Source organism: Hyperoodon ampullatus (assembly GCF_949752795.1).
Source record: "Hyperoodon ampullatus genome assembly, chromosome: X".
In the NCBI taxonomy this organism is placed as follows: domain Eukaryota; kingdom Metazoa; phylum Chordata; class Mammalia; order Artiodactyla; family Ziphiidae; genus Hyperoodon; species Hyperoodon ampullatus.
In genome coordinates, this window is record NC_136913.1 from 38100777 (window position 1) to 38123290 (window position 22514).

Below are 22514 nucleotides of genomic sequence, written 5' to 3' on the forward strand. Positions count from 1 at the left end.
TGAGAACCTGCTGTATAGCACAGGGATCTCAGCTCTATGCCCTGTGATGACTTAGATGGGTGGGATGGGGGTGGGAAGCGAGGTCCAAGAGGGAGGGGGTATAAGTATACATATAGCTGATTCACTTCATTGTACAGCAGAAACTAACACAACATTGTAAAGCAATTATACTGCAATAAAAAAACCCAAAAAAACAAAAAATAAGTCTATTTCTCTTTCATTTGAAAGAAGTCCAGAGATAAGCAGACCAAGGCTGATATGGTGGCTCCACAGGCATCTGGGACCCAGGTTCTTTCTATCTTTCTACTCCTTTATCCTTAGGGCATGGCTTCCATCCTTCAGGTCACAAAATGGTTGCTGGAAGTCTATCATCACACCCACATTCCAGGCAGGAAGTAGGGGAAGGGCAAGGGACAAAAGACCTCTCCTAGAAATCTCACAACCAACTTCCACTTACATCTCAATGGTCACCCTTAGATGCGGTCATTTTCTATCGGGCACATCGCTACCCCCAATAATATAGGGGTACTGTTGGTAACGGGGAAGGGAAGAAAGGGGACTGGGTACACATGTCTACCACTTTTGCTAAGTGAGCTTTCCAAAAAATAATTTGGTTTCCCAGATTCCTTTATTCAGAGCAGGGGGGCTCTTAATGGGGAATATGGGTATTTCTGATCCATGTAAACTTGTGTTCAGAGTAAAGGAACATGTCCTTCTTTAAATCGGTACAGTGGCACCCAGCTTACATATCAGTTTGGGGCCTTTGGGTATTCCAAGAAAGTGCTTGAATTGATTTTCAGGGGCTAGGAATCTTTTTCAGGTTGGCAGTCCTGGAGCCGGGAGTCCAGGCCCTCAGGAGTGCCAGCCAGCTGGTTCTCTTGGATCTGGCCACCTTCCCAGGGCACTGCCACAGAGCAGGGCATCCCCAGTGCTTGCAGGGTTGCCAACCTCTATCCCTACCTCTATCCTCGGGATTCTCTGCCCCTTCCCGCCCACTCTGAGGGATGCCTCTCCCCTCCTGTTCCTCCCTTGTCACCCAGCAGGACTTCTTCGATCAACCCAGGCTTTCCCTAAAGACTGGAAAGAGGACTTGCCTTGAGCAGCTCAGTTTTTTTTGCTTGTTTGGTTTTGCTTTGTTTTGTTTTGACTGAAGTATAGTTGATTTACAATGTTGTGTTAGTTTCTGGGGTACAGCAAAGTGCTTCACTTATATTTATATATATATATTCTTTTTCATATTCTTTTCCATTATGGTTTATTACTGGATATTGAATATAGTTCCCTATACTATGCAGTAGGACCTTGTTGTCTATCTATTTTATATATAGTAGTTTGTATCTGCTAATCCCAAGCTCCTAATTTATCCCTCTCCCACCTCACTATCCCCTTTGGTAACCATAAGTTTGTTTTCTATGTGTGTGAGTTTGTTTCTGTTCTGTAAATAAGTTCATATGTGTCATATTTTAGATTCCACATATAAGTGATATCATATAGTATTTGTCTTTCTCTTTCTGACTTACTTCACTTAGTATAATCTCTAGGTCCATCCATGTTGCTGCAAATGGCATTATTTTATTCTTTTTTTATTGGAGTATAATTGCTTTACAATGTTGTGTTAGTTTCTGCTGTACAATGAAGTGAATCAGCTATATGTATATAAATATCCCCTGCCTCTTGGACCTCCCTCCCACCGCCCCCATCCCACCCATCTAGGTCATCACAGAGCACCGAGGGAGCCTGATACCTCCAGCTCCGTTTTTCTTTCTCAAGATTGCTTTGGCTATTCAGGGTCTCTTGTGTCTCCATACAAATTTTAAGATTTTTTGTTCTAGTTCTGTGAAAAATGCCATTGCTAATTTGACAGGGATTGCATTGAATCCATAGATTGCCTTGGGTAGTATAGCCATTTTGAAAATATTGATTCTTCCACACCACAAACATGGTATATCTTTCCATCTGTTTGGGTCTTCTTTGATTTCTTTCATCAGCATCTTATAGTTTTCAGAGTACAGGTATTTTGCCTCCTTAGGTAGGTTTATTCCTAGGTATTTTATTCTTTTTGTTGCAATGGTAAATGGGAGTGTTTCCTTAATTTCTCTTTCAGATTTTTCATCATTAGTGTACAGGAATGCAAGAGATTTCTGCGCATTAATTTTGTATCCTGCAACTTTACCAAATTCATTGATTAGCTCTAGTAGTTTTCTGGTGGCATCTTTAGGATTCTCTATGTATGGTATCATGTCATCTGCAAACAGTGACAGTTTTTCTTCTTTTCCAATTTGTATTCCTTTTATTTCTTTTTCTTCTCTGATTGCCAAGGCTAGGACTTCCCAAACTATGTTGAGTAATAGTGGTGGGGGTGGACATCCTTGTCTTGTTCCTGATCTTAGAGAAAATGCTTTCAGCTTTTCACCATTGAGAACAATGATGGCTGTGGGTTTGTCGTACATGACCTTTATTATGTTGAGGTAGGTTCCCTCTATGCCCACTTTCTCGAGGGTTTTTATCATAAATGGGTACTGAATTTTGTCAAAAGCTTTCCCTGCATCTATTGAGATGATCATATGGTTTTTATTCTTCAATTTGTTAATATGGTGTATCACATTGATTGATTTGCATATATTGAAGAATCCTTGCATTCCTGGGATAAATCCCACTTGATCATGGTGTGTGATCCTTTTAATGTCTTGTTGGATTCTGTTTGCTAGTATTTTGTTGAGGATTTTTGCATCTATGTTCATCAGTTATACTGGTCTGTAATTTTCTTTTTTTGTGATATCTTTGCCTGGTTTTGGTATCAGGGTGATGGTGGCCTCGTAGAACGAGATTGGGAGTGTTCCTCCCTCTGCAATTTTTTGGAAGAGTTTGAGAAGGATGGGTGTTAGCTCTTCTCTAAATGTTTGATAGAATTCACCTTCACCTGTGAAGCCATCTGGTCCTGGACTTTTGTTTGTTGGAAGATTTTTAATCACAGCTTCATACCCTCCCCCAGCCACCCCTCCCCTCCCCCAGCCACCTCACTGTGAGTGGGTCCCTCCAAGCGTGAGAACCCTTCCCCTCCCCCAGCCACCCCTCAGGGGCACTGGTCCCATCTCGCCTCTACTTTTCGTCCCCCCTCCCTCCCACGCCCCCAGGACCCAAGTGACCAGAGGGGACCCTTGAGGGTGGTGGTTCAGGCCCAGGACCCCAGCAGGCTCACTGGGGTCCAAACAAGTGGGGGAAATGCTAGCTGCATTCCCTTTCCTATCCCCGGATCCCCCGAAGGTCTCTCCCCATCTCTGCTGATCCTCTCACCATGAATGGGCCCCTCTGGGAGTGGGAACCCCTCCCCTCCCCCAGCCGCCCCTCAGGGGCACTGGTCCTGTCCCACCTCCACCTCTCCTCCACTCCCTCGGCCATACACCCTGCCCACTCACGCAGGGGTTCCTCCCATCCCCTTAGGTGTCCGAGGTCCCCCACCAGCACCTGGTAGGTGCCCTACTTGTGAAGAGACACGAACTCCACGTCCTCCTACTCTGCTATCTTCACTCTACCCCTATTTTATTCTTTTTTGGCTGAGTAATATTCCACTGTATATATATATACCACATCTTCTTTATCCGTTCATCAGTTGATGGACATTTAGGTTGCTTCCATGTCTTGGCTACTGTAAATAGTGCGAGCCGCTCAGTTTTGACCCTCCAGAGGCCCTAGGGCAAGGAACTACACACGCCTGACAGGGCCTGCCCAAAGAGCATATAAAAGACTAGTTCAATACTTCATCCTGCTGTGAGTGATCCGTTGGGACCACCCTTGGAATGCTAAGGAGCTTAAACTTTATTCTGCAGGCATCAGAGGCTACTGGAGCTTTTTTCAAGAAGTTAAGTGGAGTAGAGATTGGTTCAAGATGGCAGAGTAGAAGGACACGTGCTCACTCCCTCTTGCAAGAGCACCAAAATCACAACTAACTGCTGAACAATCATCAACAGGAAGACACTGGAAGTCACCAAAAAAGATACCCCACATCCAAAAACAAAGGAGAAGCCGCAATGAGACGATAGGAGGGGTGCAATCACAATAAAATGAAATCCCATAACTGCTGGGTGGGTGATTCACAAACTGGAGAACACTTATACCACAGAAGTCCACCCACTGGAGCGAAGGTTCTGAGACCCACGTCAGGCTTCCCAACCTGGGGGTCTGGCAACGGGAGGAGGCATTCCTAGAGAATCAGACTGTGAAGGCTAGAGGGATTTGATTGCAGGACTTCAACAAGACTGGGGGAAACAGAGACTCTACTCTTGGAGGGCACACACAAAGTACTATGTGCATCAGGACCCAGGGTAAGAAGCAGTAACCCCATAGGAGACTGAACCAGGCCTACCTGCTAGTGATGGAGGGTCTCCTGCAGAGGCAGGGGGTGGCTGTGGCTCACCGTGGGGACAAGGACACTGGCAGCAGAAGTTCTGGGAAGTACTCCTAGGCGTGAGACCCCCCCCCCCAGTCTGCCATTAGCCCTACCAAAGAGCTGGGTAGGCTACAGTGCTGGGTTGCCTCAGGCCAAACAACCAACAGGGAGGGAACCCAGCCCCACCTATCAGCAGACAAGCAGATTAAAGTTTAACTGAGCTCTGCCTACCAAAGCAACACCCAGCTCTACCTACCACCAGTCCCTCCCATCAGGAACCTTGCACAAGCCTCTTAGATAGCCTCATGCACCAGAGGGCAGACAGCAGAAGCAAGAACTACAATTCCACAGCCTGTGGAAGGAAAACCACATTCACAGAAAGATAGACAAAATGAAAAGGCAGAGGACTTTGTACTAGATGAAGGAACAAGATAAAACCACAGAAAAACAACTAAATGAAGTGGAGATAGGCAACCTTCCAGAAAAAGAATTCAGAATAATGATAGTGAAGATTATCCAGGACCTCGGGAAAAGAATGGAGGCAAAGACTGAGAAGATGCAAGAAATGTTTAACAAAGACCCAGAAGAATTAAAGAACAAACAAACAGGGATGAACAATACAATAACTGAAATGAAGAATATACTAGAAGGAATCAATAGCAGAATAACTGAGGCAGAAGAACGGATAAGTGACCTGGAAGACAGAATGGTGGAATTGACTGCTGCGGAACAGAAAAAAGAATGAAAAGAAATGAAGACAGCCTAGGAGACCTCTGGGACAACATTAAACACAACAACATTCACATTATAGGGGTCCCAGAAGGAGAAGAGAGAGGGAAAGGACCCGAGAAAATATTTGAAGAGATTATAGCTGAAAATTTCCCTAACATGGGAAAGGAAACAGCCACCCAAGTCCAGGAAGCACAGAGAGTCCCAGGCAGGATAAACCCAAGGAGCAACACGTCAAGACACATAGTAATCAAACTGACAAAAATTAAAGATAAAGAAAAATTGTTGAAAGCAACAGGGAAAAATGACAAATAACATATGAGGGAACTCCCATAAGGTTAACAGCTGATTTCTCAGCAGAAACTCTACAAGCCAGAAGGGAGTGGCATGATATATTTAAAGTGATGAAAGGGAGGAACCTACAACCAAGATTACTCTACCCAGCAAGGACCTCATTCAGATTCAATGGAGAAATCAAAAGCTCTACAGACAAGCAAAAGCTGAGAGAATTCAGCACCACCAAACCAGCTCTACAACAAATGCTAAAGGAACTTCTTTAAGTGGGAAACACAAGAGAAGAAAAGGAGCTAGAAAAACAAACCCATAACAATTAAGAAAATGGTAATAGGAACATACATATCGATAATTACCTTAAACATGAATGTATTAAGTGCTCCAACCAAAAGACACAGGCTTGCTGAAAGGATACAAAAATAAGAACCATATATATGCCGTCTACAAGACAGCCACTTCAGACCTAGGGACACATACAGACTAAAGTGAGAGGATGGAAAGATATACCATGCAAATGGAAATCAAAAGAAAGCTGGAGTAGCAACACTCATATCAGATAAAATAGACTTTAAAATAAAGAATGTTACAAGAGACAAGGAAGGACACTACATAATGATCAAGGGATCGATCCAAGAAGAAGATATAACAATTATAAATATATATACACCCAACATAAGAGCACCTCAATACATAAGGCAACTGCTAACAGCTATAAAAGAGGAAATTGACAGTAACACAATAATAGTGGGGGACTTTAACACCTCACTTACACCAATGGACAGATCATCCAGACAGAAAATTAATAAGGAAACACAAGCTTTAAATGACACAATAGACTAGATAGATTTAATTGACATTTATAAGACATTCCATCCAAAAACAGCAGATTACACTTTCTTCTCAAATGCACACGGAACATTCATCAGGATAGATCACATCTTGGGTCACAAATCAAGCCTCAGTAAATTTAAGAATATTGAAATCATATCAAGCATGTTTTCTGACCACAACGCTATGAGATTAGAAATCAATTACAGGGGAAAAAACGTAAAAAACACAAACACATGGAGGCTAAACAATACGTTACTAAATAACCAAGAGATCACTGAAGAAATCAAAGAGGAAATCAAAAAATACCTATAGAGAAATGACAACGAAAACACGACAATCCAAAACCTGTGGGATGCAGCAAAAGCACTTCTAAGAGGGAAGTTTATAGCAATACAAGCCTACCTCAAGAAAGAAGAAAATTATGGGTCAGATCAATCCAAGCAACTTGAAAATCAAACTCCTCTCCCAAATCTTCAAAAAAAAAAAAAAACAAGAAAAATCTCAAATAAACAATCTAACTTTACACCTAAAGAAACTAGAGAAAGAAGAACAAACAACACCCAAAGTTAGTAGAAGGAAAGAAATCATAAAGATCAGAGCAGAAAAATGAAATAGAATCAAAGAAAACAATAGCAAAGATCAATAAAACTAAACGTTGGTTCTTTGAGAAGATAAACAAAATTGATAAACCTTTAGCCATACTCATCAAGAAAAAGAGGGAGAAGACTCAAATCATTAAAATTAGAAATGAAAAAGGAGAAGTGACAACAGACACCACAGAAATACAAAGCATCATAAGCGACTACTACAAGCCACTCTATGCCAATAAAATGGACAACCTGGAAGAAATGGCCTTGGTGTGTTTCTCCTTGGATTTATCTTGTATGGGACTCTCTGTGCTTCCTGGACTTGATTAACTATTTCCTTTCCCATATTAGGGAAGTTTTCAACTATAATCTCTTCAAATACTTTCTCAGTCCCTTTCTTTTTCTCTCCTTCTTCTGGGACCCCTATAATTCGAATGTTGGTGCATTTAATGTTGTCCCAGAGGTCTCTGAGACTGTCCTCAGTTCTTTTCATTCTTTTTTCTTTCTTCTGCTCTGCAGTAGCTATTTCCACTATTTTATCTTCCAGGTCATTTATCCGTTCTTCTGCCTCAGTTATTCTGTTATTGATTCCTTCCAGAAAATTTTTAATTTCATTTATTGTGTTGTTCATCACTGTTTGCTCTTTAGTTCTTCTAGGTCCTTGTTAAGTGTTTCTTGTATTTTCTCTCTATTCTATTTCTAAGATTTTGGATCATCTTTACTATTATTACTCTGAATTCTTTTTCAGGTAGACTGCCTATTTCCTCTTCATGTGTTTGGTCTGGTGGGTTTTTACCTTGCTCCTTCATCTGCTGTGTATTTCTCTGTCTTCTCATTTTGCTTAACTTACTGTGTTTGGGGTCTCCTTTTCACAGGCTGCAAGTTCATAGTTCCTGTTGTTTTTGGTGTCTGCCCCCAGTGGCTAAGGTTGGTTCAGTGGGTTGTGTAGGCTTCCTGGTGGAGGGGACTGGTGCCTGTGTTCTGGTGGATGAAGCTGGATCTTGTCTTTCTGGTGGGCAGGACTGTGTCTGGTGGTGTGTTTTGGGGCGTCTGTGAACTTATTATGATTTTAGGCAGCCTCTCTGCTAATGGGCAGGGTTGTGTCCCTGTCTTACTAGTTGTTTGGCATAGGGTGTCCAGCACTGTAGCTTGCTGGACATTGAGTGGAGCTGGGTCTTAGCGTTGAGATCTCTGAAAGAGCTTTTGCTGTTTGATATTATGTGGGGCTGGGAGGTCTTTGGTGGACCAATGTCCTGAACTTGGCTCTTACCCCCTCAGAGGCTCAGGCCTGACACCTGGCTGGAGCACCAAGACCCTGTCAGCCACACGGTTCAGAAGAAAAGGGAGGGGGAAAAAAAAGAAAGAAAGAAAGAAAGAAAGAAAATAAATAAATAAATAATATAAAATAAAGTTATTAAAATTAAAAATATTTAAGATATTATTAGAAATGAAAAATTATAAAAGTAATTTTTAAAAAAGAGAGAGCAACCAAACCAAAAAACAATCCACCAATGATAACAAGCACTAAAAACTATACTTAAAAAAAAAAACAGCAGGGGATGGGGGTGGTGGTGGGATGAATTGGGGGATTGGGATTGACATGTATACACTGATGTGTATAAAATGGATGACTAATAAGAACCTTCTGTATAAAAAATAAATAAAATAAAATTAAAATTTTTTTAAATAAATAAATAAAATTTTAAAAATAAAACAGAAAAAAAAAAGAAGTAATGTGACATGACCAGATGTACATTTTAGAAAAATAATTCTGGAGGCAGTGGGGAGATTGGACTGGACTAGGGAGACGTGAAAGCAAGGACACCAGTTGGGAGGTGCCTGCCAGGTTCTTAAAGAGAAACAATGAGGCAGTCTAGATGGTACCTTTAAGGGAATTTGGTTATAAAACTGATAGAATGTGATGTTGTAAGTGGGAGATATAAAGAGAGGGAAAAGTGAATCTGCATTTTCTACCTTTAGTGGCCGGATAATGAGTTCAAGCATTAATTGAGTACTATACACCTGACATTGTTCTAAGTGCTTTACATGCACTAATTCATTTAATGCTCCTGCACTAGGTATGATTATTACCACCATTCTAATTTTACAGATAAGAAAACTAGGTCCCAAGAAGTTAACTTGCCTAAGGACACATAACTGGTAAGTGGAGGAGCTGGGATGCAAATTGAGGCAGTTTAGTTTCAGACACTGTATGCTTAATCATTATGCTCTGCCATGGCACGTGACAGTCCTAGAGATGTCATTCGTGACGTCCGCCAATCCCCAGCACCTTCTGAGTGAGACTGTTCCACCCATGGCCCATTGGAAGGTGTTTTCAATGGAACACCTGACTCCACCCACTTGCAAAAGCCGATGGGACCAGGGTGAGCACTTAACCTGAGAAAAAAATCCACAGGCCCGGAGAAGATTTCCTCTCACTTGGCGATTAAAACTAGGACACGCTGAGGAACTCATCAGTTAACCATGGGAGCAGAAGCTAAAAGGTCACAATGTGGGTAGGCCCTGAGTCAGCAGAGGTTATGAGGGAACAGAAAGGATGCATGAGTAAGCAGAGGATGTGATCATCAGGGAGAGAAGACAGCAGATTGCCCAAGAGTGGGGGAAATGTGATGAGAGGGCGGCCTGGAGGAGTCTCAGGCTCTTGCTGCCCTGGCTCTTTTCTGCCTTTTGTGGCCTGATGAGGCCCTGAGGCCCGTCTCCCTGATTTCCACACATGGGACCTACAGTTGATCTCCCTGAGGAGAAACTGTTTTCTAAAATTTAAAAAGTCCCGGACTTCCCTGGTGGCACAGTGGTTAAGAATCTGCCTGCCAATGCAGGGGACACGGGTTCGAGCCCTGGTCCAGGAAGATCCCACATGCCATAGAGCAACTAAGCCTGTGTGCCACAACTACTAAGCCCATGCTCTAGAGTGCACAAGCCACAACTACTGAGCCTGTGTGCCACAACTGCTGAGGCCCACATGCCTAGAGCCCGTGCTCCGCAACAAGGGAAGCCACCGCAATGAGAAGTCCACGCACCACAACGAAGAGCAGCCCCTGCTCACCGCAACTAGAGAAAGCCTGCATGCAGCAACAAAGACCCAACACAGCCAAAAATAATAAATAAATAAATAAATTTATAAAAAAAAATCTAAAAAGTCCCAATTAAACTGGAGATTGTCAACAGAGAGGGGGACAACAAGAGGAGGAGGAGCTGAGGAAGGAGATGTCCATAGAGGTCTTTGAAAAGCTCCAACATATTCCTGGGAATCTAGAAGGCAACCTGCATGCATAGGGCTGTGCACATGCTGGGGAGAGACCTGAAAAAGTCCTCATCTCTCAGCTCTGAATGACCTTGAGGCTCTGTGCAAGCAGAAAGTGAAGGCTATGGCAGAGTTGTCAACTGTGTGGCTGAGTGTTGAACAACATACACACAGAGCCCTCTAGCAATGACTGAGAGACTTATTAGTTCCAGTCACTTAAGGACTTCTCTATCCATTCATTAGCTGACCACTAAGCTAATGAGCAGAGACTTCAGTGGCCACTCATAAAAAAGAATACACTTTACAGATTTAGTTCAGAAACAAACAATAAGAATAAACAGCAGCAACAACAACTAACCTTGGAACGGGGGAGACTCATTTCCAGAGTTGTCACATATTATTTGAAGTGCCCAATTTTCAACAAATTTATGAAAATAAAAAGAACTCAGAGGGCTCATGGTTGCACATATCTGTGACTATACTAAAAAGCATTGAATCGTACACTTTAAATGGGTGAGGGAATTCCCTGGCGGTCCAGTGGTTAGGACTCCATGCTTCCACTGCCAGGGGCCCAGTTTCAGTCCCCGGTTGGGGAGCTAAGATTTTGTAAGCCACGTGATGCAGCCAAAAAATAAAAATAAAAAATAAAAGAATAAAAGTGGGTGAATTGTATGGTGTATAAATTACATCTTAATGAAGCTGCTTAAAAAGAAGAAAATGCTTCACCACTTCATACTTTATGCACTGAACTTTCTGATTTTAAAAAATGTGCTCATTTGGAAAAATATTAATCAATATAAACAAATATTGATGTTGATAGTCACTAAAATTTACTGCAATTTATTGTCAATGGTAGGCTTAATAAAATTATTTCTAAGGTCAAAGCTAAATCCTCTCCTCAAATATAATGTAGACATGATTGTGCAGTACATGGAATTCTCAATAGACTCTCTGCATAAAAAGAAATTAGATCTGAAGCAATTATGGAAAAATGTTAACATCTGACAAAGCTAGGCACTGAGTACGTGGGTATTCATCATATTACTCTCTCTTAATATTTCAAATGCTGAAAATATGTCATGATAAAAATCTAAAAGAAAACAGAGTGCTACTATACACCAGTTAGAATGGCTAAAATTAACAAGACTGACAATACCAAGTGCTGACAAGGATGTGGAGCAACGGGAACACTCATACACTGCTAGTGGGAATGTCAAATGTTACAGCAACTCTGAAAAATGGTTTGGTACTTCACTATCAACATAAACATAGAATTACCATAAGACTCAACCATTTTACTCTTAGATATTTACCCAAAAGGAATGAAAACGTATGTCCACACAAAGACTCATATACAAAATGCTCATGGCATCTCTATTCATAATATCTTTTAAAAGATTGGAAATAGCACAAATATCCATCAACAGGTAAATGGATAAACAAATTACGGTACATCCACACAATGGAATATTACCCATCAATAAAAAGGAATTAACTACTGACACATGCAACAACATGGATGAATCTCAAAAAACATGCTGAGCAAAAAAAGCAAGATGCAGAAGGATACATACTGTATGATTCCACTTATGTGGAAGTTTAGAAAGACAAATCATCTGGAGTGGCAGAAAGAGGATCAGTGGTTGCCTGAGAAGGGACACAGTGGAACTTTTTAGGGTAATATCTTTTATACCTGGACTGTGATAGTGGTTACACTATCATTTGTCAAAACTCATCAAAATGTACACTTAGAGCTTCCCTGGTGGCGCAGTGGTTGAGAGTCCGCCTGCCGATGCAGGGGACGCGGGTTCGTGCCCCGGTCCGGGAAGATCCCACATGCCGCGGAGCGGCTGGGCCCGTGACACATGGCCGCTGAGCCTGCGCATCCGGAGCCTGTGCTCCGCAACGGGAGAGGCCACAACAGTGAGAGGCTCGCGTACCGCAAAAAAAAAAAATAAAAAAGTACTTAAAATTGGTTCTTTGATTATATGTAAAGTATACTTTAATAAAACTGTTTATTATTATTATTATTTTTGGCTTGTTGGGTCTTCGTTGCTGCACGCGGGCTTTCTCTAGTTGCGGCAAGTGGGGGCTACTCTTTGTTGTGGTGCGCGTGCTCCTCATTGTGGTGGCTTCTTTTGCTACGGAGCACAGGCTCTTGGCGCATGAGCTTCAGTAGTTGTGGCACGCGGGCTCAGTAGATGTAGCTCGTGGGCTCTAGAGTGCTGGCTCAGTAGTTGTGGTGCACGGGTTTAGTTGCTCTGAGGCATGTGGGATCTTCCCGGACCAGGGATCAAACCTGTGTCCCCTGCATTGGCAGGCGGATTCTTAACCACTGTGCCACCAGGCAGGTCCCCAAACTGTTTTTTAAAAAAGTATACAGAACACATGGTAGGTGCCTGGGACCTAGACATTGGCTTGCAGTGGTTCGGGGGCAGGAAGGAGAGACCAGAGAGGCGGTATGGCCTGGGACAGAGGCTGCAATAAGGCCACGATTTGGGTTTTATTTTTTCAAGGACAGGGGAAATATGGATCACATGTACAGCCTGTGAAGATGAAGTCTAGTTCAAGAGAAGGAGAATACATAAGAGTAGGGAAATTGTGAAAGGTCTCAGATATGGATGAGAAGGTCTCAGATATGGAAGAGTTCAAGGGCACGAGTGCTGTGTCAGCCGCATGAAGGGGCACAGCCACTCAGCCAGTCTCTGAATCAGGAGGGACTTAATAGGCAAATGGAGACAGGTGCTGAGGATTCAGCAGGCCTCGGTGGAGAAGGAAGGACCAGTTATCTGCCTGGACTGTGCTGGGGGAGGCTGAGGCTGGGGGGAGAAGCACAAGGCTTGGAATTTGCTGTTAAGAGGAGCAGGGAGGGCTGCCCTGGTGGTGCAGGGGTTGAGAATCTGCCTGCCAATGCAGGGGACACAGGTTCGAGCCCTGGTCTGGGAAGATCCCACATGCCGTGGAGCAACCAGGCCCGTGAGCCACAACTACTGAGCCTGCACGTCTGGAGCCTGTGCTCCACAACAAGAGAGGCCGCGACAGTGAGAGGCCCGTGGACCGCGATGAAGAGTGGCCCCCCGCTTGCCGCAACTAGAGAAAGCCCTCGCACAGAAACAAAGACCCAACACACCGAAAAATTTTAAAAATTAAAAAATTTTTAAAAAAAAGAGGAGCAGGGAGCCACCTGGTTCAAGTCCAAGGATTGTCAGACCTAAAGCTGGAGCTCATTAATCAGCAATGAAGCCAGTCAGTGTGTTTATGAATTTCACCCTGGCAACCTGGGAGCAAAGCAGAGGAACAAACATTTCAAGTGCCAGTTCCCTCCCAGCCCCCTGGACTGTGCCAGCTTCTCCCACAGGGCAGGCCAGCCATACAGAATATTTGCATGAGCCTGTCTCTGGTGGGTGGGGAGGCTGCTGTGCAGCCCCTGAGGCCTGGCCCGAGCCCTCTAGCCAGATGCCCAGGTCTTGCGGCCTCTGCTTGTTGGTCTCTCAGCTGCTGTGCACTTGACAACCTCAGATCCCTGGCCAGGACCCAGATTGGGGGTGTGCATTTGCTCTGCTGATAGACTGCCAGCCTCCAAGTCCCTTCTGCTCAAGGAGGAAAATCATCACAAGTTCCTGGGGGGTCAGCCTCCTCCAGAGCCCTAACCTTTTGTCTGTTCACCTCCTTCTCAGTCATTCCGAGGGACTTAAGCTAAAGTGGACCCCTCCCTCCTCTAAAGAAGGAAAACCTTCCCATGAGATGACTTGCAGCCAGAGTTACATGACTGGACTTTTCATGGTCATCCATCACATTACATCCTCCTCCACTGGAGTTTTTCATCTTTAATTATCTGGTGATTACAAAATTATATGCTCCTTGGAAGACATTCAAGCAATGTGGAAGTATATAATAGAGAATATTCTCTGTGCTTCCACCTTCCAGAAACAACCCCTGCTCACCCTGGCCTATATTCTTCAGGAGATATACATATATTCTTAAATATAAAAATGTATGGAGGGGCTTCCCTGGTGGTGCAGTGGTTAGGAATCCACCTGCCAATGCAGGGGACACGGGTTTGAGCCCTGGTCCAGGAAGATCCCACATGCCGTGGAGCAACTAAGCCCGTATGCCACAACTACTGAGCCCGCGTGCCACAACTACTGAAGCCCACATGCCTAGAGCCCGTGCTCTGCAACAGGAGAAGCCACCGCAGTGAGAATCCCATGCACCGCAATGAAGAATAGCCCCCACTCACTGCAACTAGAGGAAGCCCGTGCACAGCAACAAAGACCCAATGAAGCCAAAAATAAATAAATAAAATATTTTTAAAAATAAATAAATTTTATGAAATTTAAAATAAAAATCTTAATTTACCATCTTAATCATTTTAAAGTGTATAGTTCAGAGGCATTAAGTACATTCGCATTGTTGTGCAGCTATCGCCACCACCCATTTCCAGAACTTTTTCATCTTCCCAAACTGAAACTCTATACCACTTAAACACTAAATGCCCATTTCCTCCTCCCCCTAACCCCTAGCAATCACCATCCTACTTTCTGTCTTATAAGTTTGGCTACTCTAGTAACCTCATATAAGTGGAATCATACAATATTTGTCCTTTTGTGCCTGGCTTATTTCACTTAGTAGGATGTCTTCAAGTTTCATACATGTTGTAGCGTGTGTCAGAATTCCCTTCCTTTATAAGGCTGAATGATATTCCATTGTATGGCTATACCACATTTTGTTTATCTATTCATCCATTGATGGACATTTGGGTTGTTTCCACAAGAATGTATTCTTATATATAAAATATATTCTTATATAAAAGAATATCAGTTAATCCCGTTGATTCTCCCACCCCAATCTAGTTTTTACACAGAAGAGATCAGCAGGCATGCCTTCTCTCCTTCCATGTCCTTAATCTTTTAAGAGTTTCTATTGCCTAAAACTCTCTCTGTGCTCCCCCTGCCTAGCCAATCCCTACTTGGCTTTCCCAACTAGTCCAACTCTCCCCTCATCCAATGACACGTGCTGTTCGTCTCCACATCAGCACTTCACAGATTACCACATAATTTACCTCTTGTTTGTGTTATTATGACTTCCCAACTAATTGTAGGCGCCACCTGAAGATGTGGTTGTTGTCTCTATATTCTCCCTGGCCCTAAGTTCAATACTGGGCACAGTCATTTATGTAGGGCTGATGCCATAGGATCCTGAGAGCCTGGCCAAACAAGTTAGACTCAGTACTGGGGGGCATTCTTTTAAGTACGGCAGTGACAAAACCAAGCAGTATTTTATGCAGATTTGTGTTTTCCATGGGGGAAAAACTTAAACTAAGTTAAATGTACTTTATAAGCCCTAAGAACTGTGGCTTTCTCTCCATATCTGGTTAATACACCCCATCTCATCAAATATGGACAATATACATTTACTGCACATTTGGGTTTGGCATTCAGAATCATGACTACAAAGTCATTATGCAGGCCTTGTGGCACAGGACTGGACAGGAGTAAACAGGGTGGAGAGAAAAGTATGCTGGAAGAGATTTGAAAATCATATGCAATCACTATGAACAACTTTGTGCCAATAAATTTGGAAAATTAGATGAAAGAGACAACCTTGTAGATGTAAAATAACAAAATCAATTCAATAAGAAATAGAATATCAGAATAAACCAATAACCTTTAAAAAAATGTAACAGAAAGTTAAAAATCTTTCCCAAAGTCCTCACTCCACCCTCCACAAAAGAAAGAAAGAAAGAGAAAGGAAGAAAGAGGAAAGAGGGAAGGAAGGAAGGAAGGAAAGAAGAGAACACAGTTTAGACACTTTTATGGACGTGCTTTACCCAATCTTCAAAAAATAGGAAACCCTACCTTATATAAACTGTTACATAAAATAGTGAAGAAGAAAAGCTGCCCAACTTATTTTATGGGGCTGTTAGGATCTTGAAATCCAAACCAGACAAGTACAATAACAAGAAAAAAAAATTGACTAAACTTACTCATGAACACAAATTCAAAAATCCTGAAAAAAATAGCAAGTTGAATCCGGTGGTGTATAAGATGCTAAAACACATGGCCAAGCAGAGTTATTGCAGGAATGCAAGGATGGTTCAACATCAGCAAAGGTATTATGGAATTCAGTGTTGACAGAAGAAAGAAGAAAGAACTCTTGGGGTGGGCATCAGGAGACAGACTTAAGTTCTATCTCTGTTCTGCCATTAACCAGCTGTATAACCTTTTGCCTCCTTCCCTCCCACTTCCAAAGGGGTTCTCAGGATGGGCTCTTCACTGAGAAGGGGAGCACAGCTTTGAGAAGCAGCCTACTCCTCCCCCTGCTCCATTTTCTTCACCTGTAAAATGAAGAAATGTTCTAATTCCATGATTTTATAAGCTGTGTGAAAGAAACATGATGGAGTCAAACAAAACAGGAAGGGAAAACTGCTGTGTAGTGGGTCCCGGCTAATTGTGTCCGTGGTGCTGGTGGGCCCCTCAGAAGAGATCAGATCCACAGTGCCACCCTGTGGCCTGTTGGGAAATGCATAAAAGGCTTAGACACAGCTAGAGTAGACTGATTACAGACAAGAAGAAATAAATTTGGACTAAATACAGTGGTGGATGATGGAAGTACCTGAAGTAGTTTTGATAATAAAATAAAACTGAATCTGATCAAGCCTCTAGATCTGCACTGTCCACTACAGTAGTCACTAGCCACATGTAGCTATTTATATTTAAATGAATTAAAATTACATAAAACTAAAGCTCCAGTTCCTCAGTCACACTGTCCACATCTCAGGTGCTCAATACCTACATGTGGCTAGTGGCTACCATACTGGACAGTGCAGATATAGAAGTTTTCTGTCACTGCAGAATGTTCTGTTGGACAGTGCTGGCCTAGCTCTAACTACCAATTTACAGGGAATACAGAGGACAGAGGAACATGTCGAATCATACCATGAGGATGCACTAAGCAATATTCAGGCTATGGGAAACTCTTATGGACAAATTATCCAGTTTTTTTCAACAATGACAAAAAATTGCAAGAAAAAAAATGAGTGGAGCGTAAACCTATAGATTAACAGACTTAAGAAGCATGTCAGCCAAATGCAATGTATGGATTTATTTGCATCTCTATTCAAACTATTAAAATCATGTTAAAATAATAATAATTTTTAAAAAGCGTATTAAGACAATTGGGGATGGACCCTGGTGGCACAGTGGTTAAGAATCCGCCTGCCAATGCAGAGGACACGGGTTCGATCTCTGGTCCAGGAAGATCCCACATGCCACAGAGCAACTAAGCCCATGCACCACAACTACTGAGCCCACGCGCTACAACTACTGAAGCCTGTGCACCTAGAGCCCGTGCTCCGCAACAAGAGAAGCCACCGCAATGAGAAGTCCACACACCACAACGAAGAGTAGCCCCTGCTCACCACAACTAGAGAAAGCCCACACACAGCAATGAAGACCCAACACAGCCAAAAATAAATAAATAAATAGATAGATAGATAGATAGATAAATAAATAAATAAATCAGCAGACCCCATCCTTTTAAAAAAAAAGACAATTGGGGAAATGTGAATATTGACAAGATAATTGATAATATGGTGTAATTATTGTTATGGGGAGTGTTAATTGTATTGTAGTTATGTTCTTTTATAAAAGTCCTTAACTCTTAGAGATATATATTGAGAAATCTGTAGATAAAATGATATGATGTCTGGGATTTGCTTCAAAGCATTCTGGGGGTGGGGAAGTAGGCAAAACTATAGAAGATGTTAAGATTGGCTGTGAATTGATCATTTTTGAAACTGGGTGATTGAGTACAAAGGATTTTATTATAGGATTTTCTCTGCTTGGGTATATGTTGAAATTTTTCATGAACTTTTTTTATAAAAAATGTTTCAGGGTTTCCCTGGTGGCGCAGTGGTTGAGAGTCCGCCTGCCGATGCAGGGGATGCGGGTTCGTGCCCCGGGCCGGGAAGATCCCACATGCTGCGGAGCGGCTGGGCCCGTGAGCCATGGCCGCTGAGCCTGCGCGTGCGGAGCCTGTGCTCCGCAACGGGAGAGGCCGCAACAGTGAGAGGCCCGCGTACCGAAAAAAAAAAAATGTTTCAGCATTTTAAAATGAAAATGTATGCATAGATATGTCCAGCTGCCTTCCTTGTTGCACCACACTTAACACAGGACTGAATCCAGGGAACCCACAGGGAAAACAAGAGGAGATGGATCAAAGATGGTCCCAGCACGGCAAGCTCACTGTAGGTAGGCTGTCAGCTACTTGGCAAAGGAGAGAAAGAAAAGAGAAGCTGGGATGATGAGAAGAGGTAAGAGAAGAGAGGAGAGGCTGTGGGAAGGGAATTCTACAGACTCAGTAGGGAGAGGCGAGCTGAGAGGAGGCTCAAGGGAGAGTGGGAGTTAGGCCGGCTCTTGGCTGCAGAAGAGCCACTGTTTCTAGGAGGTACTGGCCTGTCCCCTCACCCCCAGCGTGCCCTCACCAACACTCAGTCCAATCCTTGGCAATGGAGTCAAGACACAGCGTATATTTCCGGGCCATCCCACGCACACTCCTCTCAACCCATTCTAGTTTGCCTCTGCCTCTCATAATGGAGTCCACCTTCCTCAGCACGGCATTCAAGGCCCGTACAACCTGCCTCTCTCTCGTGCACGCACAGCCCTCTCCAGCTGTCCTTTACGTCTGCTTTGTACTCTCCTTCAACGCAGGCTGACACATCATGTCTCTGAGCCTTTGCACAGGCCTGGAACCCTCTCTCCCTAGCGTCTTTGCCCCGCAAATTCCATCTGCTTCTTCTGGGAGCCCCGCCCCCATCTCTGAAACCGGTTCCTCAGGCCTCTTCCCTAACAGCTCCAGGGGCTGCTGCTAATGGTCCACACCTGCAGCTTTCACCTGCTGGCCCTCAGGTGATTGGAGCCACTCAAGCCAGAAGTTCCTCAGAGTTAGGCATCTCAAGGACTGACTGGTATAGACACATAAAAGCTCCTTTCCGTTACCTCAGGGCAGAACAGATTCTGAGATACCACGTATGCTCCAGGACTGCCCTCAGGATTAGGCTGAAGCCAGACTTCTGAAAGCACGTCCTGGCTGGGCTTCTCCGCTCCTCCCCCGCTTCCCTCACGCTCCTCCTCGCCTGCTTCCCTCACGCTCCTCCTCGCCTGCTTCCCTCACGCATGCGCACACACTGTTTGTTCCTCTCCATTGTCAGTCTCAGAACACAGTGTAGTAATAATTGTGGGTTTATTTCTCCCGGAGGCAGAGACCACGTCTCATAAATATTTGTTTCCTCCACCCAAACTGGAATGGTTGAAACCAAAATGATCATGGCTTAAAGTGTACACTGGAGAGGATTTGCAAGTGCCAGAGATACTAGGCTACAAAGGAAGCCATTTGACACCTTTGTTCTGAGCTATGTAGGAGAAGTGGGAGGCGGGGGAGGGGAGACATGGTTCCTGTGGATTATCACAAACAAGCTAGGCTGCTAGAATTCAGCGTGGGGACCTCTCTGGCTGACACCTGCCTGCATGTTAAATCACCAGCCTGTTTTGGAAGAGAGTGTTGCAACTCTCAACGAGTGGGGGGGAATCATCTTTTGGATGATTCTGAGACCACGTCTAACAGTGAGTTCATTAGGCTTACAACTACGGGGTGTTGCCTGCAGTTCAGAGGACGGAGCCCAAAACTGAAAGCCAGGAAGCTACTAACCATGTGTCAAGACAGAGGAGGAAGGCAGAAGGGGACAGGGTAGCCAAGGGTCAGGGTCAGGTTCAGCAGGCCCCACAGGAGGTCCTGAGCTAGTTCTAAGGACGTAACTGAAATGTTGTCTATGCTTGACTTGCATATAAGGAAAACACGAACTTTTATTGAGTCTCCTTTAAAATCCATTCAGTGACATCACCTGAATGCGATGGTTTATTTTATGCATCAACTTGACTGGACCACGGAGGCCCAGATATTTGGTCAAACATTATTCTGGGTGTATGTGTGAGGGTGTTTTGGGGTTTTTTTGTTTGTTTTGGTTTTTTAGCCATGCTGCACAGCTTGCAGGATCTTAGTTCCCCAGCCAGGGATCAAACCCGTGAGTGAAACAGCCAAGTCCTAACCAGTAGACCACCAGGGAATTCCCCTGTGAGGGCGTTTTTGGATGAGGTTAACATTTGAATCTGTAGACTAAGCAGATTGCCCTCCTGCATGTGGGTGGGCCTCTTCCCATCAGTTGAAGGCCTGAATAGAATAAAAAGGCTGAGTAAGCAGGAACACCTCCTGCCTGACTGCCTTTGAACTGGTACATTGTTTTTTTCCAGCTTTCAGACTGGAACTGAAACATCAGCTCTTCCTGGGTCTTGAGACTGCTGTCACTTGGACTGGGACTACATCATCAGCTATGTGGGTCTCTAGCGTGCCGACTGCCGATCTTGGGACTTGTCAGCCTCCACAATAGCATGAGCTGATTCCTTATAATGAATCTCTTTCTCTCTCTATATATATATATATATATGTATACATACATCCTATTGGTTCTGTTTCTCTGGGGAACCCTGACAAACACACTGAATAAATAAATGCCATTACTAGATAAATACTCCAATGGATCTCATGACTTTTCAGCTCAGTCTTAGGTAACATAGAGCCTTTGAGTCCCTCAAAGTAACCAATACAGCCCTTCCTCCATAATTAGAATACCCAGCCCAAGATAATCTTCATAATTTCTCCCCTCCCCCAGCTCAGGCCTGCTTCCAGTTGAAACCCTCCAGCAGTAAGTCTGTGTGGCTGACTTCCTGTCTGTTTCTCCACCTTGCACTTCCGCTTCCCTCCCCCACCTCCAGCTCCCCAGGGGGAGGGTGGAGTAGGGGGAGGAGTGCTGTCTCTTGACCTGGTTCTCTCTCTGGGCCTGGCAGGTGTCTAGAGCTGATTCTCTCTTCCTCGGGAGTGTTCATGGTCTCTTTCAAAGATTCTCACTGTTGGGGTCCTCTCCCAAAGTCAAGGATACACAGGCATGAGCGTCACCTCCCTCTGCCCTGGGCATTGGGCAGTACCCTCCAGCTTCTTTAAGCAGAGGTCTCCTCACTCCCCACCCCAGAAGTCCTCTTGGGTAGTCTCTAAGACAACCCTAAGGAGGCTGTCTCCTTTCAGGGCCCAGGAAACACCCAGACAACCTCTCTCCCAACACAGGGTAGGCTGATCCAACATCACAGCGCTCCCCTGTCCTTGCCACCAAGGCAGTGAGCCTGCCATTTGCCCTTTAGATGTCTAGGGTGGGAACAGACCCCAGTCTACAGCCCACTTTAGCTTTCTCAGGTATGGAGCTGACAGGGCCCCCTAGGGTCCCAGGCAGCAGCGTGTCCCTCTGCTGTTGTAGCACCTCTCACTCGGGCCCTGGGCTTCTTTGTGGCTGGGTGGAGGTTGGGGGAACCCAATGTGGCATTCTACACCCGTGCAAACACCCTAAGTGCAACCCTTGACCTATTCAGGCTTGGAGCCAGACATAAATACTGTCTTCTTCAATCCCTCAGGCAGACAATCCTGAGGCACCTTTTACGTGGCTCCTCAGAAAGTCCCCAGTGATATGAGGCCCCAGTTCGCTACAATAATGATGAACTTGGACTGGCATTCCCTCCTTCCCTATCCCTCACTCCTGTTCCTTGGGACCATTCCACAAAACAACTACGCACAGAAGCCCTTTTCTCAGGCTCTGCTTTAGGGGGTTGCTGAGGACACAGGCTCAGACAGACACCTCATTTAGCTATGGGTTAAAAGGCGTCACCTCCCCACGTACATCCTTCCCCATATAACTTCTCATTTTTAGGAGGTAGTTGGGGTCTCAGACACGGCAACTACTACCCCCCTCCACCTCAAATCTCTTCATCTATTTTCCCCTTCCCACTCTCAGACCTTTCCTATCTTTGATCCCCAGAGTCGCTGAACAGGTCCAGGAACCATTTCTTTTGTAAATCTGTCTATGGTGATATATGCCAATTTGGAACCTCAGTCTGTAAGTTCACATTTACTGTCGCTTGGTGTCTGTAGAAGCTTCCATTTTCATATCCTGCTATACACTAATCACTCAACCCAGAGTTCCTTTTCCGGAAGACAATGACATCTAGTTTTCTGTAGTGTGTATACCACGGTTTCCACTTCTTCTACCATCCTGGTCGCCTCCAGCCCTCACCACACCCAGACCTGTTCCGAGCTGGGGTACCAACGTCAGTCTGAAACTCTGCTCATCCCTCCCCACTGCTAGTGACACAAATGAGGCGCACTCAACCTAAGATCTGACTGGCAAACAGCCTCTGCCGAAATACTGTGCAGCTATAAATGCAGCCTAATATTGTGTCTGTTTTAGCAGCCACATCTTCTGGCTACTTAGCTAGCTCCCACTCCCTATTGGCTAATGCCCACTGGTCAGTTTCCACTCGGA